This window comes from Malaya genurostris, chromosome 1 (assembly GCF_030247185.1).
Source record: "Malaya genurostris strain Urasoe2022 chromosome 1, Malgen_1.1, whole genome shotgun sequence".
Taxonomy (NCBI): Eukaryota; Metazoa; Arthropoda; class Insecta; order Diptera; family Culicidae; genus Malaya; species Malaya genurostris.
In genome coordinates this window covers 39,089,916-39,116,957 of record NC_080570.1, presented here as the reverse complement: position 1 = coordinate 39,116,957, position 27,042 = coordinate 39,089,916, and the positions used below count along the sequence as shown (strand labels likewise).

The 27,042-nt window shown below is 36.4% G+C and overlaps 1 protein-coding gene across 1 annotated transcript in view; it reads left to right on the top strand.

Moving 5' to 3' along the window:
- The window catches only part of LOC131437723 (mucin-2), a 99,434-nt gene that overhangs the window by 2,052 nt on the left and 70,340 nt on the right, over positions 1–27,042 (top strand). The window lies entirely within an intron of this gene.

Here is a 27,042-nt window from a genome sequence, read left to right as displayed (position 1 = left end):
CTCCAAAAAACTTTTGCTGCAAGTGATACTTCTGGGTTGGATCCAGCTTCAAGCAACCTAGAAGAAATTGAATTCTTAAAAAAAAATAAAAAGAGGAATCGTTATACATTTGGCTCATATACTGGGAGCACAAATTAGTTTGCGCATCAAATGCTTGTGGATGTTTATGGTGATAATGTTCCAACTGATAAATCATGTAGGCAATGGTTTCGACGTTTCAAGAATGGAGATTTCAGCGTTGAAGACGGGCCTCGCTCTGGACAACCAACAAAATTCGAAGACAAACAGTTGGAGACATTACTCGATGAAGGTCCGAGTCAAACGTAAGAGGAGCTTGTAGAATCATTGGAAAGTAATCAACAAGCAGTTTCTGCACGATGTAAAATCCATGGGAATGATCCACAAGCAAGGCAGTGGGGTGCCTTACGTACTGAAACCGAGAGACATTGAAAGGCAATTTTTCACTTGCGAGCAGCTGATTCAAACACAACAAAGAAAGGGTTTGAATTGTTACTGGGGATAAAAACTGGATATTCTATGGTAATCCCAAGAAGAAAAAATACTACGCTATGTGCGGTCAATCGTTGCTATCGACCTCAACATCACCACAAAAGCCGAAAATTGATGGTTCGAAGGTCATGTTGTTCATCTAGTGGGCCCAAAGGGGTATTATGTGCTATGAGCTGCTACAAGCAGGCAATAATATAACGGGCGATCGGTATGGACTGCAGTTGATGCGTTTGAGCCGTGCATTACGAGAAGAACGGCCGGAATACAAGAAAAGACATGATACAGTTATTCTCCTGCATGACAACGCTCGGCCTCCTGTTGCAAATGTTGTGAACAAATATTTGGAAACGCTCAAGTTGGACATTTTGCCGGACCCGTCGTATTCTTCTGACATTGCCCCTTCTGATTACTGGTTGTTCTGACGGATGCAGCACGATCTGGCAGGTTATCGGTTTACTCCTTTCCCAGAAATCTAAAATTGGCTTCAAACTTGGATCACTTCAAGAAACGATACATTTTTTTCTAGATGGAATTCGAAAATTGCCTGAGAGTTAGGGAAAAGTAGTAACTAGCGATGGACGATACTTTGATTATTGTTATTGTTATTGATTCGATTCGATTCGCCGATATGATTTAAGCCAAAAAAAACCCTCTTTCGAATTCAAATGGTTTTGGTTGTTTGATTTTGAGGTGATAATTTGACTTCACCACTCGCACATCTCAATTCGCTTGTCTCTGAAGGAAATTTTAGCGCATTGTGACTGCTTTAATTGCATTCATCGTGAAGATACGAAGATTCACATTTCTGGAATATAAAGAAAACTACGAATCATGAAATAACCTGTCTACGTTAATCCCTTTCTTTTCTTATAGTGATTCTGGAATTTGCCATGTATGTTGTTCATTTACTTTATAAGGCATGTGATTCGAAATAGTGAAGCACATGGATCAAGTAGGCTCAGTAAAATTTCCACACAAAACAGTTCGTTGCGCGTCAAACTATTTTTCTTATTAATCTAGTTTTAATTTTTTGCTCTCCAGCAGTCAAGCATTGTACAACTCAATCCGCGCTAAACAACGATCGACGAGCTTGCATGTATTGAGTGGAAAATGTTCAATTACATACAAAACAATATTAAAAAAAAAAATTTTTTTTGAAGAATCACTTAGTAATACTAATGAAAACATGAGTTATGTAAGAAAGGCATTATCACACCACTAGGTGGATTAAAACAGGTTTTGTTTCTACAACCCTAACTCGTTTTTTTTTCATTTAAAACAGTTTCGCAGTTCGCCATGTTCATTCTGAATATTTACTAATTGATTCATTTCAAAATATGATCACTATTTCACATAATTTCATTTGTTTAATGTTGGATGACTTCATAATTGGTAATGTTGACTCATCACTTGTTTAATCAAATTCTCAAAAAATTGAGATGAAAATTTGTACTTAATTTACTTGATTGTGCCTTGTTTTCATCTTATTTCGTATTGCAAGGCTGGCAAGTTTTCTCATACGGTTATACTTTTTTTTCTACCAACAAGGTTTATTTTTTGGTATCCGTGACATTAGTTTAATCATATTATTGATATTAATATTTCAACAAAACTGTTTCGGTTTCGAATATTCGTAGAACGTGTTAATACTAATGAAATAACCATTATGGCAAATCTAGTAGCACTGGTTTCATTCCGTTATATAAGCTGTTTTTTAAAAAAAGGTGAATCTAACATTGACAACAAATGGAGAAAAACGTTGATTGAATGTTTCGATTCTGGTTTCAATTCCTATTTAGAAATTATCGTATATTAAAAGATTTTTGATAAATCGAATAATTGTTAGTTGATCTTTAAAAGGTATGCAATTTTGTCCACTTTTCCTCCATATCCACTGAATAAATCAACGAAATAACGAAAATAAACAGTTTCGCCCTATCTATCAAGCAATAGAAGCATAACCCTGTTTGTTGGCTTCGTGCACGAAGGGCGAAACTTAGGTAAACAAAATGAATGAGAGTTTCGCCCTGTACAGTTCTTTCTATTACTATGATTGAGACTTTTGTAGAACCCGAATTCTTAGGCAAAATTGGAGGATTTTGAAACATTCATTCGTAGGAAAGAGAAATTCGATTTGTTTACCTTTGTAAGATTCGCCCTTCTTTGAAAAACAGCCGATTTATCCACATAACGCTGTTATGTGTGCGTGTTTCGTCGGTTATGCATCTGATATTTTCATATTTTTAAAAGAACCAATCCAGAGTAACCTTGCAGGAAAACTTTAAATGTAAAACGAAAACGACCCCATTATTTTTAAAAGTCAAATTTATTAGAAACTGGTTCTGAAATATTGTGTTTTGTCTCACATTTGGCATTAGGCCCTTTTAAGAAGAATTCTGACATTTTGAACCTGAGTCTGCAATATTTTGTTTTGATTGCTGTCGCAATCGCCAATGAATAGGTTGAATACACCCAAACCTCCGTTTACGAACACTTTTTATACGTTACCTCTTTTTACGAACCAAATCCCAAAATAACGTAAACTTTTTTTACGAACCTACTTCGTAAAAAGAGGTTTTGTCATTCATCGAAAGCGATTTCCATGGAAACTACTACAATATGGGTATTTTTGGAACGGGTTTGAAGAGTAGATTCTGGAAAATGATGTTTGAGGTATTTTGGAAATCCAAGATGGCGACATCCGGTTGATTGATATTCCTTGAAAACCCTTGCAATATGGGTATTTTCGGAACGGAATTGATGAGAAGATGTCGGAAAATGAAGTTTGAAGTGGTTCTGAAATCCAAGATGGCGGCTTCCGGTTTGTTGATATTCCTTGAGAACCCATACAATATGGGTATTTTCGGAACGGAATTGATGAGTAGACATCAGAAAACGATGTTTGAGGTAGTTTTGAAATTCAAGATGGCGACTTCCAATTTGTTGATATTCCTTGAAAACCCTTATAATATGGATATTTTCGGAACGGAATAGTGTTTTAAAGGAATACCAAGTTAAAGGAAAGTAGCAAAAACTCAAAAGATACTAATAAACCGGAAGTCACTGTTTCGCATTTCAAAACCACCTCAAATATAATTTTCCGACGTCTACTTTTAAATCTCTTTCCGAAAGTACCCACATTGTAAGGGGTTTCAAGGAATATCAACAAGTCGGAAGTGGATTTCAAAACCATTTCAAACATCGTTTTCCGACATCTACTCATCAATTCCGTTCCGAAGATACCCATATTGTTAGGGGTTTTAGACAACCTCAATAAACCGGAAGCCGCCATCTTGGATTTTGAAACGAGCCCAAACATCATTTTCTTGCACTTACTCGTCACATCCGTTCCGAAAATAAACATATGATGCGCGGTTTCCACAATAATCACACAAAACTTTTTTTACGAAGTAAATTCCAAATAACGTAAACTTTTTTTACGAACTACCTCTTTTTACGAACCCCCGTTTAGTTAGTAAATGGAGGTTTCGGTGTATATCAGGTGTACAACTTTGCATCCGCCGTTTTTTATTCTAAAATTATGGACTGTCCCAGAAAGTATGGACGCAACCAAAAACCGCTGCCATTTCGCAATGGTGCAGAATCTGTCTATTTTTATGGCTGCGTCTTGTTGTTTACATACTTCTCTAACCACTAGTGCAGTTGTTTATTCGTTTTCATTAGTTTCATCGAAATGCGTGGCTTTCAGCAGAACAACGTCGAAAAATTGTGTACAAATGGTGCACAGAACGCGGACTGTCACTGAGAAAGATAGCAAAAATGAAAGGAGTAAGTGAAAAAGCCGTGCGAAATGCGAAACCTTTGAGGATAAACCGAAAACGGTTCGAAAAAAAGGTCCTGCTAACCCTCAGTTGGATAAACGTATACTGAAGGCGTTCGAGCAAACGAAGGAGGTTTCAGTTCGGGATGTGGCCAAAAAAGTGGGCACTTCGAAGTCAAATGTTCTTCGTGCTAAAGAACGTTTGAATCTTCGAACCTATAAGAAGCAGAAACAACCAAAAAGTAGTTCGAAACAAGAAGCATCGATCAGGCCGAGGGTTCGAAAGCTGTGCAATACGATTCTCGCTGGAAATTTGAACTGCATAATCATGGACGACGAAACCTACGTGAAACTCGATTACAAATCCTTGCCGGGACCACAATATTATGCGAGAAGGTCAAGTGTTAAACCAGTCCCAGACATCGATTGAAGTCGAAAAATTTGGTAAGAAAACTTTGGTCTGGCAAGCAATTTGTAGCTGAGGTAAGATTTCGAAACCCTTCATCACCACTGCTTCAATGAACAGCGAATTATACATCAAGGAATGTTTACAGAAACGACTTCTACCCATGATTCGAAGCCACAAGGATCATGTTGTCTTCTGGCCAAATCTTGCTTCTTGCCACTACTCGAAATCAACGGTAGAGTGGTATACTACCAAAAATGTCACTTTCGTCCCAAAATACATGAATCCACCAAATTGCCCACAACTTCGACCAATTGAGGAATTTTGAGCATTAACGAAGGCACATCTTTGGAAACATGTCTCGGCAGCCGAAACCATTCAACAGTTCGAAAAAGATTGGAAAAAAAAGTGTCCAAGCTTGTCGCCAAGAAGTCTGTACGGAATTTAATGAGGAACGTTTGCAAGGAGGTGCGCCAGCTAGTCTACAATGGCTAAGTAGCAAATGATAATATTCTGTTGTTGTAGTCTAATATTATCAATATATCGAATAAAATTTGAATATCTAACACTTGTGAATTATTTACAGCGAAATCAAAGTGTGTCAATACTTTCTGGTATAGTCTTTAAAAGATTTATTGCGACAAAGTGCTTAAAGATGTACTATTCAAAGTACTGTTCGTCGCTAGCGACAACTTTATCCCATCCTTCCGGCAATTTTCGGGTCCCGGCTCGAAAAAAAAGTGCTCTTTTGACGCTATCCATGAATTAATCCATTTTTCCAACTCTTCGAAGGATTGAAAATGTTGATCTGCCAGACCGTGTGCCATTGAACGGAATAGGTGGAAGTCAGAAGGGGCGACATCTGGGGAATACGGCGGGTGGGGCAAGACTTCCCATTTCAGCGTTTCCAGGTACTTTTTGACCACTTTTGCGACGTTTTTCTCTTCCGCCACCATGTTTGTCTTCGACATTGAAATCACCATTTTTTAAACTTTGAAACCACTACTGACAGTTTCTTTTACTCAGAGCAGCATCACCGTAAAGTGAGTATCACTCACTTTAAAGGCATTATCATCTATGTATTTTGACCAGCCTCAGCCGGTACAGCCACCTATCGGAAAACGGCGGAAGCAAAGTTGTACACCTGATAGGACCAACGATAGGATGATTAAAAATCCATTGAGATGAAATTAGCTGTTTTTGGAATATTTGTTTAATTGCTATGATATGTGAATCAATTGTCAATGCGAAGCAAGGCGAATTACGCAGAAATATGGAAAAATTCTAGTGATTTTAAATGCTAAATCAGGTTTTTGAGGTAGCGTCCTTACAAAGGAAATATTTTTGAGGTTGTGTCCTTACAAAGGAAATATTTGCCGTTACCCTAGCAATCAATTTGGCTGGACCAAGACACTTTGCAAGCGTATGAATAATGTCAACAATGTGCGCGTAAAAGCAGAATTTGCGCTTCTTTTTTTTATTTTAATTAATAAATCTTCCATATGGTTGAAAAATATACAAATCAGTTCATTCGGGTTAGAATTGCAATTCAAGAAAAGCGAAAATCTTAGTCTGAATCTCGACCGTTTCTCTGACACACATTCCTATGTGGATTTTCTTTTGCAAAAATTATTGCTAGATAAAGATTTACGTACCTTCTTCCAGTTATCCCGCAAAATAGGAACCTTTAATTTGACACGCGAAAGGCTATGAATATTGACTGCTTTTTAACAGAAAATATTTAGTTTTTTTTTGTGAAGCGCAATCTAATACGAATGCATTGAAGCAGTGTTGCTAACTTTGTTATTAGAGAATTAAAATCTACATCCATGAAATGTAAGCGATTTTCCATCAAACGTTGATGAAAAATTGATCAAAACTGATATTTCATCTAAAGCCACTTTGATAAAATGGTTGCAGTGCATATATAAATACATAGATATATGAAATACGTACAAAATACATTGCACGTAATACACAAATTATCAACACAAGTAAACTTGATTTATATTTGATCCTTAAGGGCTGAGGACAGTACCGTAGAGTGGTAGATTTTTTTGCTATTTTCCCGTTTCAAATTAAATTTTCTTGGAAATGGTGCAGAATATAGAAAAACCCACCTGACAATGTCTTTGAAATTTTGTTGAGAATATTCTGTGAAATTTTCAGAATGATTCATTGTGTTTAGCGGTCGTGTTGTATTTTTTTCTGACTGAAGAACTGCTGAAAATTGGAACGCTCGGAAATGCATACCTCTACTTGTTCATCGAATATCTCGGCTTTGAAGGCTTGTGTCATAAATCTACCGTGACAAAGTCTAGATAATTTAGTTTAGATGCGATTAGTACATAAAAACATATATGTTATCGCGATAAAAATTTTTCTGTGAAACAAAGTCAGTTTCAATGCATCCACCATTTTTTTTTCGCTTTGGTTTCCTGATAGCATTCTGAAAAAGGAGAGAGAAATGAAATTGGCTCGACAAGGCATGTCAAACACAAAGACATTCAATCTTTGTGAAAGTTGAATATTTTTTCATTGTTCATTGGAATCCATGTAATGTCCAACCTATACGATAGATTAATGTGATAAAACTTCTCATCAAAATAATAAAATGTATGCTGGCAACCCGGTACAGTTTGCTCATATACAAGAGAGTACAAGAGAAATACGATGCGCAAATGGAATTGAGCGAGCCACGTGGTCGATTTAAAACTCAACACGCGACCCTCTGTCCTCAGACCTTAATGCAGTGGAAAAAGAGTAGAAAAAATTCGATCGACCTGAATTGAAAGTAATTGCGTAGACTGAGATACTCTTCGAAGTATCTGTTTCTATATGTTTTCTCGTTACCACTGAAGTATCTCTCGACTATATGGTGGCAGCTAGCTAAATCTTCCCAAAACTACACAGGCTTAGGCTTTGTGCGCTTTGATGAATAGTATAATGAGATTTCAGTCACTCTTGCTTGTAGAACTTCGTTGTAACAAAAACTTGAATTTGTTTTGCCCGTAGCTGTAAATCTCTTTCCACCGATTTTTGTATTCATTTTTATTTGCTAGTTGCTAGTAATGTCACCATTGCAAGTTTCGCTACCAGACTTATTCTGTGATCCATTCGAACACTGCACATGTTAGATTTAGCCAGTTTTCACAATTTTGTATCTTATAAATCTGACCACGTTAGAATTTGATCGCGGTCACAACTTGATGTCTTGATGAATAGTAGAAAAAAAAACTTTTACCACAAAAAACGAAGTGTAAAATAAAGCCGTACGTCCACGATTGAAATACTTTCGGTACAGGACGACCTCCGGCTTCTAGGTTGGTTTTGTCCGGAGAAAGTTAATTGAGTTTTCAATCTGGTTATAGAAAATGATCTCTTGTTACTATATTCCAAAAACTTTTAAATAAAAAGACGTAAATCATTGAATTTTTTTTCGAGAGATTACGATTTAAGACAAACATGGTTGAATATAAAAACGATCGCGTGGAAGTAAGTACAATAAAACAAATCACGTCGGCCTACCACTTTACTTTATCCTAATAATTAATTTTGAATCACAATAATGCGTCAATAACACCCACCAAGTGAGAGTCGAGTTTCTCTCGGCCACTAAACAAAAATGTGGGCACAGTAAGTGGTATGACCGAAATGACATCTGAAGCGAGAAAGTTTCATTCCAAAGTTGAACCTGATCGAATCGCTGTATTTTTTTTTAATTTCCCTTTTGTTGTATTATTTTACCACCAAGGTGATCCTACACCAAATGCACTTTTTACGTTTGTTTGGCTGTTTCTGTTTCCTAACGCATAGCGGCTCTCCCTGGCCATAATCTGCGGGATCAGTGCTTTTCATTTCCATCAGATATAGCTTGGATCGTTGTTTTCAACCGCGGGGTAACGCAGATGACGGAGTGAGTGGTGTCGGAAAAGTGGTCATCTGATTTTATCCGAGTCTGCTCAGATATGACATCACACACAGAAAACCTTGCGGGATATTTCGCACTTGGCTGTAATGAGTGATACGTTGTGTGGGCCGTCATTTGACCGGGAAATTATGATGAAAGTCTTTCGCATACGGAAAACTGATGCGTCACCACCCCTGCTGTTTCTTCGGGTTTCATAACATGCCATCGAGGTGAGTCAGATTCCCGTGACTGCATACATTATATGAATCGCTCATGGAACCGACTAACCATGTCTGCGAATTTAATTACCGCGCGGGTAGCGGAAAGCGAGTGAAATGCTGACCCCGTTATGAGGCTCTTCGATCCGCGTTCAAATATTTTTCTCGAACCTCGTGGATTTGTTTGGGTTATCGTTGGTGGAATAACACATTGTAAGATATCACAGGGAAGCTTCAACCGATCAAGTCACTAAAGTTCAACATTTGTGAGATTTTTGGTCGGAATACCTTTTGCACCACCAACGGCTTTGATCCGGATCGCAAGGGAAACGAGTGAAACCGGACAAGTTGAAATAAATGCATTTTTGAAAAGGCCACTCTACTTCACCAGCACGCACCGTTGTCCGGGTAAAGATTTCTGTCGATTTATTACCTACCTGTTTTTGAGCACTACCAAAAAAAAATATCCTCGCCGTCATGGCGCTTGCTTTCGGCATGTCGCGGTGCGTACATTCACCTCGTTTTACTCGATGCGGATAAGTTCGCCAACTCCATCGAGCCAACTTCCTAATCTCTATCTCTCCCTGTCTGGCCCGGACGGAACCGTATCGGTGGAATGTGTGTAATTCCAACCTCCTATGATGACGACGACGATGATGATGATGATGATGATCTTCAACTTTATCCGTTTCAGTCGGCCCAGCAGCTTCGCAGTTTAGTCGAAAACACTGACCAACAGCTGCTTGGCAGAAAGTCGCACTCTCCATACATACACAAACACACCTCTGTCAGCTACTCCAGAGGCCGGGAACTTTCTCTTAATTCCGATGCGGTGATTAATGATAAATAAACATACATATATGTATGCGCGAAACCCGAGAAGACTCCGGGCGGTGTGCGACCGCGTGTTCGGTTTAACGCATTTTGCGATAATGTCAGTAAAATAATAATAGACATTTGGAATTCGATGAGAGAGAGAGAGAGACACCATTATCTCATATCCTTTCCTTAGCTTAACCCTTAAATGCGCAATGTTGTTTAAAAAAAACACCTTCCTATTTACGTGTTTCATGCAAAGTTATATTGAATCATAAAATAAATAAAACCGACCTTGTGCCTTTAAGAGTTAAGACAAGGTAGGATGTTCGTAGAGTGCAAGGGCATGCTTGAAAGCATCAGTTGGTTCGATTATTGACAAATGTTGAAAGCTTAGGAATGTCATCTCAACACACTGAGAAAGGTTTGAGCACTGTTTGGTCATTATAATCGATCTGGGTTGATGGATTTCTGATGATTGGAGGATTTACATTTGAATGAGCATGCTTTGTCTTAAAACATCACTGCATAACCAAAAAAAATTCTTTTTTGTGGATTTGGGAATATTTTAATTAATCGGTTTACAAAATTTATCCGATATTCACAACTATTCAGTACTTTTTGTCAGCATGTATTCATCTACATCAGAACGAAAAATTTGGACCAGGGTTCATGAACTGAAGCTGAATTCAGGAACTTAAACGAAGTATGACACAGACTTCGAACCCAGTTGCCAAATTGTAATTCGGAGTCCAGATAAAGAATTCAGTTCATGAATGTTGTTCTATAACTATAAAAACTGAACTCATTTTCAGAATCCAAAAGTTCTAGAACGGAATTTTTAGCTTGATTTTCGATCCTGAATGAAGGAACTAAATTAAGTTCAGAAACCTAGATCCAGAATCCAAGTTCCGAATTTAGTCCCGGCATGCAGATTCTGAATTCTGGAAATGAGTTCTGAAACTGAATTTGAGAATTGAATTCTGAAACTGAATGCAGACATAAAATTATGAAACGAAATTCAGTAGTTAAATTATGGTTCAGAGATCAGTTCCAAATATCAGGGGTTCTGAGTTCAGATCTAACATTTAGTTCCAGATTTCCGTTCCAAAATTTATATCCTGAATTTTATTCCAGAATTCTGAAGTTGAAGTCATAAATCAAAATTCTGGATTCAAATTCCGAATATAAATTAAGGAACTTATTTCAGTTTCAACATCTGGTCAAGAAATCAGTTCCAGAATTAGGATTCAATTCTGGAGTTTTTAATTTTAATTTTGAACTTGTAATCTGAAACCAAATTCTGAAACAAAGTCCTAAACTTGAAATTAAGTTCGGAATTCAGGTGGACCAAAATCCAAAAGGTTCAGAATTCAGTACCCAAGTTTAGTCATAGTATTTTGTTCAAGAATACACTTTGTGCTCCTGTACGCGTACTCATGAGGACTCGGTTTTGTTAGCAAAGCAAGCTTCGATCTTGGTTTTTGCGCTTGTAAGAAATCGCTCAGAACACGCTGTGCGTATTGGCCTTCTAACGACAGTTCGACATGTAGATGGTGCTGTTGTACAAACGATGATGTCTTCGAATGAAGCTGTCAAAATACATACACGCTTAAAAATAGTTACTCAAAAATGAGTAAGATCTCACTCATCTACAGAAAAAGTGGAACAACTCTAATTTAGAGTAACTCCGAAGTTACTCAAATTTGAGTTCTTCCACTGGAAACGATATTTGGGTAAAATCTACTCATTTACTGAGTAATACTTTATTCGTACATGTACAAAAACAGAGTAACTATCACTCAAATTTTGTGTGAAATTTTATTTCACATATACCAAATTTGCAAAAAAATTGCTCCTTTTCTGAGTGTATTGTATTAAAATGTTAAATAATTGAACTCAATACTATATCAAGTGGTGGTCGCTTGGAGTAGTGTGTTATGCTCAGGCACCAATCATACACTTATTCCTCATAAATGACATTTGAGCATATTCGTTTCCATTCTAAAGCACAACACGAAGCTGATCATTCCGGTTTTTGCAGACACAACACCGATTGTGTTGATCGATTCACCCTCGAAATACGCGTCTCACTAACAAAAAATACAACCTGTTGCTACAAATGGTTATTACAACTTTTAGACTTATCGCGAATGCGAATAGTAACTATAAAACGAGATTTTGCGTTAAACTCAAATTTAGAGTAGGAGTTACTCAATATCATTGGTGATAACTACTCAATTTTTGACGTTTCCATGTATCATTTGAAAATGAGTAACTAGTACTCAAACTTTGAGTAACTTTTTCTAAGCGTGTAGGAATGTTTATTCTTCAATAAATTTTTATTTATTTGTAGTTAATATTCGAATAGTCAAAGATTATTCTGTTGTAATTAGGGAAAAACATTGATTTCTATCAATTGGTATTTCAACCAATATTTTTAGTATTCAGCTTGAGAATAAATCTAAGTTTTTTGCTTTCAGAATGACCTACAGATTGATAACATTGACTTTACTTGTTGACACCGCTCTGAAATAATTGGTCTGTCCATTTATTGCACCCAGTAGTTGTTGAAACCTTTAATTTCGATTACGAAAATTGATGACATAACTTCACTTCCAAAGTAGCAATTAAAATTTGTTAAAATTGGCATGTTTTACAATTGCCACAGAACGGTTATTTATGTCAGATATGTTTGACAAATGAGTTTACATGTTTTAGTAACAAATGTGAAAATCATTCATATTACTGCTTGTGAAACCAAGTCAAAAACCTAAACGGATTAAGTTCCACATTAGTTTATTTAATTGATTCTATAATAAGTTTATTTGAGCAGTTTCATTTTTGGTTTCTGTTATACAAATATTACTGCTATGAAACATATCAAACAAGAAACTTGTTGCACATCATACAAGCAAACTGCGCTTTTTCAATCGCACAATCGTTGCGATAAGAGTGAAGAAAAAAGTGTTTGCAACTTGGGTTAGCATCAATATCTAAATATAGTTTAGTATTGAAGAAAGTAAAGGTTTACTTTTTATGCAAAAGTTAAATGAATACAAAAGTTTTACCCATTCCGTAGGTTTGTTTAAGGAAAAAATACTATGTTAGTAACTATTTCCGCTTTTAATACTCGATTCCTATATTGCTCTATATGATAATTTGCTAACATCATCGTTTTCTTGGTCCATAAAGTGGAACATAGAAGACGCGGAGTTGATTTGCGTTTGAAAGCCAATCGTTCGAAAAGGGGAATTTGTGTTTTCTTCTTCTGTATCACCACACCACGTCACTTTATGTGATGGTTCTAATATGTTGACAGTCACCTGTCTTTCCGAAATCGGGAGGCAAAACCGGATGATATTTAGAACATATTAATAGTACTCTCAAGTAACAATTTTTGTTACGCTAGCTTATTTGTGATTACTTTGCAACCAGAAATTTGAGTGATTATTACTAACATCTAACCACTTGGGTGACTCAAAAAGCGCAGTTTCTACTAGTGGCTAAGCCGGCTAAAAATAAGCTAATGAACTATTTTTGACAGCCGCCGGTGGTTTGTTTACAGTTTAAAAGTTCATCAGAGGTTCATCGTTTGAATTTAAAAATTGCAATTCGCAAACAGTCTTATACAGATATCGCTCCTTGATGCTGGAAACGTTCGATTCGATTTTTAATTTGCAGCCGCAAAACAAAACAAACAACCGGCAGCTGTCAACGATGAACTTGATTCATCGGCAGTTTATTTGTGTAGTCATCGTGTAAAACCAAGCCATTAGGTTTTGCACGAACATAACATAACCTCACAAAAATGAACAAAATGAATCAATTTTGACAGCTATCAGTGGTTTGTTTATGTGTTCATTGCGTTTATTCTAATTTGAATACATGTTAATAGATATGTAAACAAACCACTGATAGCTGTCAAAAGGCGAACTTGATTCATCGGCAGTTCATTGGTAGTTCATTCGAGTGGTCATCATGCAAAACCTAACCAATCTATTAACATGTATTCAAATAAGAATGAACGCAATGGACACATAAACAAACCACTGATAGCTGTCAAAATTGATTCATTTTGTTCATTTTTGTGAGGTTATGTTATGTTCGTGCAAAACCTAATTTGGTTTTTTACGGTCACTGCTAACCTCAATCAGATGAACACATTTTGACAGTTCAGCGGTACTGTTTGTAAACAGACTTTTATTTGTTTGCCTGTTGACAAACGGAAGAGACCGTTCACGGTCAATATCGCTTAAATAGAGTACATTTGTTAACAATTCAATACGGTTCGTTTCAGAGATTTATTAAATAAAAGTGGCTAGTTGTAAAATGTAAAGATGACTGTTTGAGATATGTTCCTCGATTTTGTTTAAGCTTGTTTGTAAACAGTACCGCTGAACTGTCAAGGATGAATTCTTGCTCATTTATGACGTCACGATAAAAAAAATCTAATTAGGTTTTGCACGATGACGACACAAATGAACTGTCGATGAATCAAGTTCATCTTTGACAGTTGCCGTGTACTTGTTTTGTTTTGCGACTGCAAGTTAAAAATTGAAAAAATGACGAAAAAGTGCCTGTTAAAAACATATTCCACAGTGAAAATAACTAAAAATATTGCTCTGTATGTGTTTCCAGCATCAAGCAGCGATTTATGTATAAATCTGTTGAGTGTGAGGCGACTTGCAATTTTTACATTCGAACGATGAACTTCTGATGAACTTGTAAACTGTAAACAAGTACACGTCGACTGTCAAAAAAAGTTCATTCTGTTAATTTTTGTGAGGTTATGTCATGTTCGTGCAAAACCTAATTAGGTTTTGCAGGAATATGACATAACCTTACAAAATCAACAGAATTAACTTTTTTTGACAGTCGACGTGTATTTGTTTACAGTTTAAAAGTTCATCAGAGGTTCATCGTTTGAATGTAAAAATTGCAAGTCGCTAAACTAACAAGATTTATACAAATATCGCTTCTCGATGCTGGAAACACATACAGTTATTTCCACTGTGGAACACGGTTTTAACAGGCACTTTTTCTTTATTTTTTAATTTTAATTTGCAGTCGCAAAACAAAACAAATTCGGCACGGTAACTGTCAAAAATGAATTTGATTAATCGACAGTTCATTTGTGTCGTCATCGTGCAAAACCTAATTGAACCGCGGCTCTCAAGAAGAGGCTTGGCTGCCAACTGTTTTTTCTTTTCAAAATCTGTTTTTGGCGGAAAAATCTATCGGTAAAATATTTATCTAGAAAAAGCAAAAAAAAAAAATAAAAAGGTCGCTCAAATTGGTTTACGCCTATGGAACCAAACACAAAAACAGAAAATTGGTATGTATCAGTATGAAATTATTGGTATTTTAAGAGAGCATATCTGTATTCCTGTATCGAATTGTGCTGTTTTAGGATCTGTTACATGAACTGTTCATTTGAATATGTAAGAAAATTAATTTTCTTTTATTTCATGTAATCATTTTTGATTTCATAAGATGATATATAGACAAACATCGAGATCCGGAATTTGTTTCGGTTCGGTTAAGGTTATCTTGAACGCTAGATTAATAAATCAAAAGGCGGTAAAACACTATTTCTCATCATAATATCGCTTATTTGGTTCGGTTTCGCATCTGTACGGTACTTACAGAGATATTTGATAATGTGCGGAACGGTTAAAATCATTTGAAAATGATCCAAATAACATTTTCTCGCATGTTCAAATCAGAACTGAGCATTTTCATTGTTTCAGTAAAAGCCAACACAATGTTCGAAATCATGGCAAACGGAATGCTTTCGGTATATTTGTTTTTTTTACTGACATGTTCAGTAATATATTATGCTTTGTCGTATGTACGAGCCCCGGTCTGAGAAAATTAAAAAAAATAATAATACTTAGAGTGCCTAAAACCAGAGTGGCGATACCTCATCCGTAATCGGTTGTTATTTATCTGCAGAATGCTTTTTTCGGTGAACTAGATCACGAAATTTACAACTCCAGTGCGGTGACAGCAGAAAGTGAAATTAGCAACACGCCTGAAGACTTTCCCAGAAAGTATGGACGCACTTTGATTTCGCTGTCAATAATTCACAACTGTTATTCAAATTTTATGCGATATACTGATAATATTAGACTACAACAACAACAGAATTACCGCAGCTACAAATTGCTTGCCATACCATACGTTTCTTACCAAATTTTTCGACTTCAATCGATGTCTCGGACTAGTTTAACACTTTCCCTTCTCGCACCGTATAATATTGTGCTCCCGGCAACGATTGGTAATCGAGTTTCACGTAGGTTTCGTCGTCCATGATTATGCAGTTCAAATTTCCAGCAAGAATCGTATTGCACAGCTTTCGAACCCTCGGCCTGATCGATGCTTCTTGTTTCGGACTACGTTTTGGTTTGTTTCTGCTTCTTATAGGTTCGAAGATTCAAACGTTCTTTAGCACGAAGAACATTTGACTTCGAAGTGCCCACTTTTTTGGCCACATCCCGAACTGAAACCTCCTTCTTTTGCTCGAACGCCTTCAGTATACGTTTATCCAACTGAGGGTTAGCAGGACCTTTTTTCGACCCGTTTTCGGTTTATCCTCAAAGGTGTTATCCTCACCGAACTTCCTGATTGCATTTCACACGGCTTTTTCACTTACTCCTTCCATTTTTGCTATCTTTCTCAGTGAAAGTCCGCGTTCTGTACACAATTTTTCGACGTTGTCCACGCTGAAAGTCCACGCAGTTCGAAACAAACTAATGCAAACGAATAAACAACTGCACAAGTGGTTAGAGAAGAGTACGGACGCAGCCATAAACATTGACAGATTCTGATCCATTGCGAAATGGCAGCGGTTTTTGGTTGCGTCCATACTTTCTGGGACAGTCTTTAAAGTTACGATATGCAAATCTATCGGAACACGTAATAACGGTGACCAAAGTACCAACAGGTCCGTTGGTTTGTTCATTTTATTTATTCAAATTAAGCGACCTCCAACGATACAAGCGGAACATTTTGGCAAGAAACGGCCAATCAACTCACGATTGAAGAGATCAAACACGCTCCACAATGTCACGCGCATTTCGTGTTCTGATTTCTAGACAGCAAAACAAGCCAACTGTGATGGGTGCAACTGTCACGCCTTGGAATTAGGTTTTTTTTCCGGTCAGGAAATAAGGCTTCGGTCAGAGAAGTTAACAAAACATCACGAGAAAAAATAGCTTTTTCAGTTTCGTTACTTTTTTTTCGAAAGTCTTCTACATGACAGTTGGCGGGTTCAAGAGTGCAAAAGAAAGTACATTTTTGTTGTGCTCAGCTGGGTATAGTTTTTCACTTTCAGTTGGTGGCTTGCTGCACCATGCATGGCGGCGAGTCTTGAATTCTCCGCTTTGCTTTTGTTGGAACGAACATCACATGCGAACCCTGTGTCGTGGGTAGGTAGGTTTAAGTTTACAATCGAGCCGGCTTGTAAGCAGTACAATGTTGATGTCTACGATCATGAGTTCATACAATCACATTACTATTCGAATTGAAACCATGGTGCCAAGATGTAGCTGCCATTCATTTGGGTTCTTTGGGGGTGCGGTTGATGGGTGGGAGCTTGCAATCATCATAAAAACTTCATTTTATCTTTTCATATGTTCCATCGCTGCTATGTCAGATAACGGACACAAAAGCAAAAAAAAAACAATTAAATTCTGCGATATTTTGATGAGTATTTTTTGTTGGAGAACTGATAAATAATAATACATGCGATAGTATGTACATCTATTGATATTTTTCGTCTCGTATTCGATTCATCATTGCGTTAGCAGTTTACGTTAAACTGCTAACACAACTCAGCAGTTCAGCATAAATTATTAAGAAAACGTAAAGTTTATGCTAATTTAAAATTACACCATGTTCACGATAACGTCTCGGATAAAACAAGTATGTAACATTTCTACTAGAATTGCTGTTGCTGGATTTATATCACAACGTTATTCAGTGTAAAAATTGCAATATTTGGTTTTTTGTTTGTTGTAAATAATGAAAATCAGAACTAGTGTCGATTGCATGGAAATGGAATGTGAAACCATACGTTTTGAATGGAGCTGCAGTAGAATTATGCAGGTTACATTATAAATCCTTAAAAACTATTGTAACTGCGCGTTATAAAGCTCCATTTTAGTATACTGCTGCCTAAATTAAAATTGAATAGTTTTTTTTGTGTTTTTGTACAAACATCCAGAGTAAAATAAACAATATAATAATAATAATAATAATAATAATAATAATAATAATAATAATAATAATAATAATAATAATAATAATAAAAATAATAATAATAATAATAATAATAATAAATACTACACAAAGATCAAGTGCGAATCATGAGAATAATTTCTTGTTAATTTAATATGAAACTCAAAATGGTCCAACATTCCGATGGAAGATTCTGACAATTTTCTGGATTTAGGATTTTCGATTATTCATACAATGTTGTCCGAAAAAGCGTGATGGTGGTTCTTTTGACATAGCCCAATTTGAATGAATGCAGATGGTAAAACTTAGAAAAATAGGTAAAAAATCTGGAATGAAATTTGACATTATCAGCCCACAGACAGATTTGATTCGTGAGATAAAACATTTGTAAATAGATGAATAAAACTAAGCTTCGATCATAGTTTATCAACAAATCTCTAAATCCATCCATCGAAACCAAGAATTTCTCTAATTTGAAAATAGCACTCAACCTCACTTCATCGAATTTGATGCTTTATTTTACGATTTCTTTATAAATCTCTCTCTTGAATTGAGGAGTATTGAAGAAGATTCAAGCATATGCTTGAATCTTCTTAAATTTTCTTCAATATTCCTCAATTTTCTTGAATTTTCTTGAATTTTCTTGAATCTTCTTGAATATGCTTAAATTTTCTTGAATATTCAAGAAGTTTCAAGAAAATTCAAGAAAATCCAAGAAAATTAAAAAAGATTCACGAAGTTTCTAGAAGACTCTAGAAGGTTATAGAAGATTCTAGAAAATTAAAGAGGATTCTAGAAGATACAAGAAAATTTAAGAAGATTCAATTAGATTCAAGAAGATTTAAGAAGATTCAAGCATATTCAAGAAAATTAAAGAAAATTCAAGAAGATTCAAGAAGTTTCAAGAAAATCAAAGAAAAATCAAGAAAATTCACGAAGATTCTAGAAGACTCTAGAAGATTCTAGAAAACTAAAGAGGATTCTAGAAGATTCAAGAAAATTGAAGAAGATTCAAGAAGTTTCAAGAAGTTTCAAGAAGATTCAAGAACATTCAAGAAGATTCAAGAAAATCCAAGAAAATTCAAGAAGATTAACGAAGGTTCTAGAAGATTCTAGAAAACTAAATGATTCTAGAAGACTCTAGAAGATTCAAGAAAATTGAAGAGAATTATAGAAGTACCAAGAAAATTTAAGAAGATTTAAGGGCATTCAAGTGGATTAAAAAAATCAAGAAGATTCAAGAACATTTAAGAAGATTGAGACTAAAGTAGAATATAAACTATATTGTTGAATATAGTTGTCAAATTATTTGTTGGGTATGCTAAAAAGTGGGAGATTAATTAATGACTCTCGATAGTTTGAATTTAACTTGATTTAAGTTAACGATTCGACTCGTTTTACATATAAGTAATATATGTTTACTTTTACTTTTCGTCCTCTATGCTTCAGCGTTCAGCAGTTCAAATTTATCTGCTAGTGTTACTTAGCAGTTCCCATACGAAGCATAGTGTGCTTAACGTTTCAAGGTGACAGTGTCAAGACACACTGCATCAATATACATATTTAATCATTATACTTCAGCTATGAAAGGAGAATAGTAACATTTGAAGAAACATCAAGTTAAAGATTTATTATTGCTGATGACTGGATTTTCTCAGGTAATATAAATAATCAAAAACACATCGTAATTGGTACATAGACAAAAATATTTTCTGAATTTACATAAATTTTCATGCACATATTTGGAGCTGGCAACTGAATGGAACATTATTTTTCTGTTCCTGAACGTTTTTCGAAATATAAATTCTTGTTCTTTGACAATTCAATGCATTCCAGTTTAATTTTACATCGACCATGGTTTTAAACTTTGTTCTGTGTAGTCAGCAAGTTTTCGCCGAGAGAAAAAATCTGAACATATTCGCTGTTCTGTTCAATTGGGTTACCTTCGGGATTGTGTTTCCTCACATCCACAGTAGATCAATTAGCGGAACTATTTTTGTGGGCTCGAGAAGCTTTCTTTTTCACAATTTCATTGATACGGATCAAACATTGTTCTGCCGAGGCGAGAAACTGAACCTGCCAATAATTTCCACTTTGGACCCAACGAAAAAATATTTTGTAATTTTTGTCGTGAACGTTCAAAATTTTTTCACGTGTCTGTGCACCATCTTCCTGACAGGAAGTTTGATAAAAATTACCCATTTCTGAACTAAATTCCGGGGATGCCAGGTCATTTTTTTCAAAAAAATTATCGAACCAGAAAACAGATTGAGCAAAATCTGTGTACACAGCTCATAACAACATTTCAGATCGGGATCACTTTGGAAATACATTTTCACTGCGAAACAGTGTAATTTTAAAAATCTGTGCAACACATTGAAAATTTGTGAAACAGAGGTTAATCTGTGAACCTGGCATCTCTGCTAGACTTAGCACGAAAAATTCGATTGGAAATTACAACTTTTATCAAACATCGCCAATGTTTTGCTTTGCCTTTCTGATTCCCATCGAAATTATCACTCATTCCGAGTGAGTTCTCAAATGGAAAGGGAAACTTGCCACCGGCCCAACAAACGTGGCGGCGGAGGCTTGATTTACTCTTTAGGAACAATAGCACCGGTAATAGATCCAAACGAAAGTTTTTTGTCGCCTTCTATTATTATCGCCTCGACTATTACGATTGCCGCACGAAGTCTGAGTGAGCATTTTACCTTCTTGCTGCACGTGGAGACGACCGTAGTCAATAGCGACCGTTGAGGGGGATCAAGTAGTTTTTTTTTTCATCCGAAAGAAAAGGGCTTGCACGCTTTAGTATTGATAGTCAAGCTAAGGGGAGAAAAAATACCTCACAATCCGATGAAATGAAACATGGGATAAACGCTGAATAACAAAATATCGCGTTGCTTCGTGCCGTAAGATTAGTCATACTCAAAGCGCGCTTATTGGGCCTTCGAGACCCAACGGTTGTGTGATTCGAGCTACGGCATCGAAGATCTCGCAAAGTATCTTTGTTTGCCACTCGCGGGTTCATTCTACGCGCGCGGGTGTGGGTGCAATCAGCGAAAGTTTTTTTTTTTTTTTTCGTCGAAGTTGTAGCCTCTTGATGGTGGTGGGCATTTTTTTTTTTGTGAAAGTGAAATGCATCATTACCGCATTATTTCCTGAAATTTAGCCAAACCGTAGGTAGGTAGGTAGCAATCGAATGACGAATTGGGTAAGGAAATGACTTCATCGGCGCGGTGGATGAAGAGATACGAGGAGAGACCATTTTCAACGATGAGTGTGTACGAGGTTGAGGGCATTTTATCTGATCGAGTGGTGTAGGTTTTTTACACTTCCAATCACCGACTGAGATGATTAAGGTTGTGCGGGTTTTTTTTCCTCCTGAAACTAATAAGTTTGTTTGGCAGAAAAATGCTACACTTATTACTTTCTATTGTTTCTGCTTGAACATATTATTCCTGATGGTTCGGATAAAGACTGTCCCAGAAAGTATGGACATACTTTGATTACGCTGTAAATAATTCACAAGTGTTAGATATTCAAATTTCATTCGATATACTGATAATATTAGACTACAACAACAGAATGTTATTCTCAACATTTGCTACTTAGCCATTGTAGACTAGCTGGCGCACCTTCTTGCGAACGTTCCTCATTAAATTCCTTACAGACTTCTTGGCGACAAGTTTTGACACTTTTTTCCAATCTTTTTCGAACTGTTGAATGGTTTCGGCTGTCGAGACATGTTTCCTAAGATGTGCCTTCGTTCAGAGATGTCCGTCTCCTCTGTGTGACGAAGAGCAAGCAAAATTTCTCCCCTCGCACTGACAACTTCAACGAGAGCTCTTATCTTTCACATATATACACCACTGTTGTATAAAGTGTGCACGCATCATGAGTGCGTTTGTTTATTTCCTTTTACCTCTTCCACTGAATCGCACCAAAGTACTAGAGCATTAGCTGATAAATTCTCTGAGGTGGATGCAGATACTTTCACAGAAGTGTACACGCCGGTGAGCACTCTGCTGTATGGTTTGCGTAGAAGAAGCGTGGACACGCAAAATCAGCAAAATAAAACAATTTATCGTGAAATTTTCGGTTTTCCTTGCAAATTTTTCATGACAAGGCCAGATCTACTCTCTATTAATTGAAGTTCACAGAAGTGTTCGCTCACCATCAAGCGCCAGTGGTCGCTTGGGTGTATTTAGACGAGAGCGCGTGAGAGCGATTCATGCGAAGAGAATGTGTTTCACTCGCGCCAGCTGCTTTAACCACAAGCACACACTCAAATGCTGTCTATTCGACACTGAGAAGAAGTGCGCTTTCCTCTTTGTGCGATGCTTCGTTTTTTGCATCCTCGGTGTGGACAAGAATCTGACGCCAGCGTGTATCACTCTGGTGAAATGCCATCTCTGCCTTCGTTAATGCTCAAAATTCCTCAATTGGTCGAAGTTGTGATTTGATTTCGAGTAGTGGCAAGAAGCAAGATCTGGCCAGAAGACAACAGGATCCTTGTGGCTTCGAATCATGGGTAGAAGTCGTTTTTCTAAACATTCCTTGATGTATATTTCGCTGTTCATTGAAACAGTGGTGATGAAGGGTTTCGAAATCTTACCGCAGCTACAAATTGCTTGCCAGACTATAGCTTTCTTACCAAATTTTTCGACTTCAATCGATGTCTCGGACTGGTTTAACACTTGCCCTTCTCGCACCGTATAATATTGTGGTCCCGGCAAGGATTTGTAATCGAGTTTCACGTAGGTTTCGTCGCCATGATTATGCAGTTCAAATTTCCAGCAAGAATCGTATTGTACAGCTTTCGAGCCCTCGGCCTGATCGATGCTTCTTGTTTCGGACTACGTTTTGGTTGTTTCTGCTTCTTATAGGTTCGAAGATTCAAACGTTCTTTAGCACGAAGAACATTTGACTTCGAAGTGCCTACTTTTTCGGCCGCATCCCGGACTGAAGCCTCCTTCTTTTCCACGAACGCCTTTAGTATACGTTTATCCAACTGAGGGTTAGCAGGACCTTTTTTCAACCCGTTTTCGTGTTATCCTCAAAGGTGTTATCCTCACCGGACTTCCTGACTGCATTTCGCACGGCTTTTTCACTTATTCCTTCCATTTTTGCTATCTTTCTCAGTGACAGTCCGCGTTCTGTGCACCATTTGTACACAACTTTTCGACGTTGTTCTGCTGAAAGTCCACGCATTTCGAAACAAACTAATGAAAACGAATAAACAACTGCACAAGTGGTTAGAGAAGAGTTTAAACAACAGGACGCAGCCATAAAAATTGACAGATTCTGAACCATTGCAAAATGGTAGCAGTGTTTGGTTGCGTCCATACTTTCTGGGACAGTCTTGATGTTCTATTCATTGACTGGTAAAATCAGTTGAAGCTTGTTTTTTTTAATCAAACTTGATAGATGCGTATTTTTTTTTTAATTTTCTTGTTATGTACATTCATCGAATACACGAATATAAATAGACTTTCAACCAAAACAGAGTATTGATATTAGATTCCTTATACGGACATTCCACCATCTGTTTTCAACAAACTTCGCTGCCGATTCATAAAGTACAGAACTTTTGTATGGTTAGTGCTACGATCCTATTAATACTCGGAACTCTTCCAGGTCAGGGTTTGAACAGACCAACGACCAATGTGCATTTTGAGTTAGGTCATTTTCAGAACATGCGTGAAAATTACCTTCTTGCAAGATAAGTACAATACAAAACAATTACAACTACACAGAAACGACTGGAATTACTGTATTATACTCAAATAAAACTCATTTCTTTGCGATACGGCTTCGACTTGTCCATACACTAAAAGCTCATCCATAGCAACTTGAGACCCTACACAGACGTAAAGTTAAACTGTACTTGAGCGAAAATGCGTTAGTACACTGTGGCGCAATGTCTTTACTGACATATATTTTTTGTTTCCCCCCCGGTGAACTACCATTATCAGTAAAATCTGAGGTTTAATTACGTATTTTCTTTCAGTTTTTGCAATGACTGAGCGGAAATATATATATTGGAGAAGCCAAGTGAAAGAAAAACTATCAGAAAAGATGATTTTTTTGGAAAAAGATACGCTCAGAGACAGGACTCGAACCTGCGTTCTTATGCATTCCGTGCATACGCGCTACCATTTCGCCACTCTGATCTTGCTTTAGCCACACTAAAACTCACAGACATAGTAGCAACGTACATCGAACATGGTCTACATCCTGGCCGTCACCCGACCGATACCTTATATCCAAACATCTTCTCTGTCCATCAAACACTAGTCCTCTCGCTTTATACCTATTTCTCCGATCAAGCATTGAGTAGGAGAGTGTATTTATAATCGCTTGTCACCTTCTTTAATGGTGCCAGTCGCTGGCTGGACATCCAAATTTGGTTTCATACAACGGAATTTTTTATTGAAATTGTGACAAAAAAACTCTGGTTTGATATTGCAAATATTGCTGCTTGAAGCTACAAAACATGATGATAAATTTTATTCAGTCGATTAGTTTGTTTCAATTAATATTTTGATAAAAATAACAAATTTACTTACTTTTACTTATGCGTTTCTTTTAATTTCTTGGCCAACAATTTCACAGTAAATTTGAAAAAATTGGATTTAAATTAATGAACTCTAGTTTAAGTTTATTATTTTAGCGCTTTTAATTTACAAACTTTTTAGTTGAAATAAATGAACTTAAATTTAGCTATTTTAACTAACGCTTTTGTTTGTTATAATCACCTATATTTGTTTGTTCTTAAGAATGAAATGTTTTCTTTTAAATTAATTTGCAAGGTAATTTTCGATAGTACTTTTCTTTCGATTTATGTTCGTTTTCAAATTCTTCAAAATTATTCTCATACCACATTGAAGCACGGATATTTTAACTAGTATCCAATGGTTTTGCGCTTCATCAGTCCGGTCAAGATCTCTGCATCAAATAATTGTTTTGTAAAAATGTAATGTTATGCAATTTTCAAGAATATTATAAATTATCAATACACGCGCTTGGATTGTTCAAAACCCCCTATAGAATGAAAGAAGCAAAACGCTCACAAACTTTATCTGCGGAAGAAAAAATGCTCTGGTTTATAAGAAATAAAACTAATATGTTATAGAACTTTGTTGTATCATTACAAAAATAATATCGCAGATTGATCGAACCAATTTTTTTCTTGATATTAGCAAGATTGAATCAACATAGACATTGCCGATAACATCAACTCACCTATGGTTGACATGTAATAAATAGTTAGTTCAACAGAAAAAAAATTTGTTTTTGTTTGACTAGAACAACATTTTTATTTAAATCAAACAAGGAACATTGTTGATTTTGAAGGGAAAAATTCGTTCAAAACAATCATCTTGTAGTTAGAAATCATCATAAATCAAATTTAAAAATCTACTAACAGTTCTGCGTGATTGAGAGTTGGATGACTTCAAACATCGGCTGTCTATGACAACTCTGATGAATGGGAGCACCAGCAAGACAGTATCATAAGAATCTGATGCAATGTGTTAATATACAAACACACCGAATCACAGTTCACACACGTATCTCGTTGGGTTCTAATATTTGACGTGCGCTCAGCGCTCATCTGCTGTTTGTTTAGAACTACGACGTATAAGCGATATTTTTTCTATCCGAAAGGTTCTTCAATTACTCAAATCATTAAACTCGTAGTAAACCAGTAACCACGTCTTTCTAGAGTACTAACCTTTTCTTGAAACGGGTCAAAATTTTAAGTCGATTCGACCAGAAACAGCTGAGTTATCGAGGTTGGAGTAAAGTCGTTTTGTAGTTTGTTTAAAAAATGGAAAAACCCGAGTTTCGTGTTTTGATAAAACATTGTTTTTCAATGGGTAAAAACACCGTGCAAGCGGAACAATGGATTGAAAAATGTTATCCGGACACTTGTCCATCAAAAACAACGATTTGTCGGTGGTTCGCCGAGTTTAAACGTGGTCGTACCGACACAAATGACGCGGAACGCTCGGGTAGACCTGTGGAAGCCGTTACACCGGAAAATGTGAGTGAAGTGACAAAAATTATAATGAAAGATCGTAAAGTGAAGCTTCGTGAGATTGCTGAGATGACACAGATATCATATGGAAGTGTATTTACTATCCTTCATGAAAATTTGAGCATGAAAAAGGTTTTTTCCAAGTGGGTGCCGCGATTGCTTTCGATGGAACAAAATGCACCCTGCCACAAGTCGATGAAAACAATGGCGAAATTGAACGAATTGGGCTTTGATCTGCTTCCCCACCCCCCATACTCGCCAGTTTCAGCCCCCAGTGACTACTGGCTCTTTGCTGATCTTAATAAAATGTTCCAGGAAAAAAGATTTGGCTCAAATGAGGAGGTCATCGATGAAACTGAAGTTTATTTTGAAGCGAAAGATAATCTTCTATATATAAAAATGCAGAGATCATTCTTTGTAATCGCATCACGAAAGAACGGATGGACGGATTGAGATGATTTTTTTTTGTTTGATCAGTTTTCACCCCCACCGGGTTCGTACATCAAAAAAATTAGGAAAACTTGCCGGAAAAGTGGGAAAAATCCATAAAGTTGTTTTGTATGGACAATGGAATTTTCCACCGAAAAAGTCGTCAATGATTGCTAGATCATCGATAGGAGTTTGGCGCGCAAGAAGATGCTCAGTATTTCGCCGTTGAAGAAAAGAATACTAGATCGTAGGAAAGGTGTTTGGCGCGCAACGAGTAGTTTTGGGAGGAGATTTTACATGCATGTGATTTGTTATTTTGAAACACGTACTGAATAGGGGAACTTTGTATTACTTGACCAATTACCAAATGCAAATCGTGAATACCATATCTGGAGGAAAAATTGTGGCATTCAAAAACCATTACTACTACTGTTTTATGCATTGGTTTGAACGATAAGAAGAATACTGGTATAATCACTCCTCATATTCACTCCGCTAGAACAGAAAAGTTGCACATTCTTTCATATAATTCTTCCTGATATTGACTCTCAAGACCGAACTCAACGCCATTCGTTAATTATAGATCGAGTACTAATTAAAATGATGAGGTGACTCAACCAATGAGATGACTATTGATACAATTATTAAAAAATTTTAATTTAATTTAATAAAATGATAATTTGA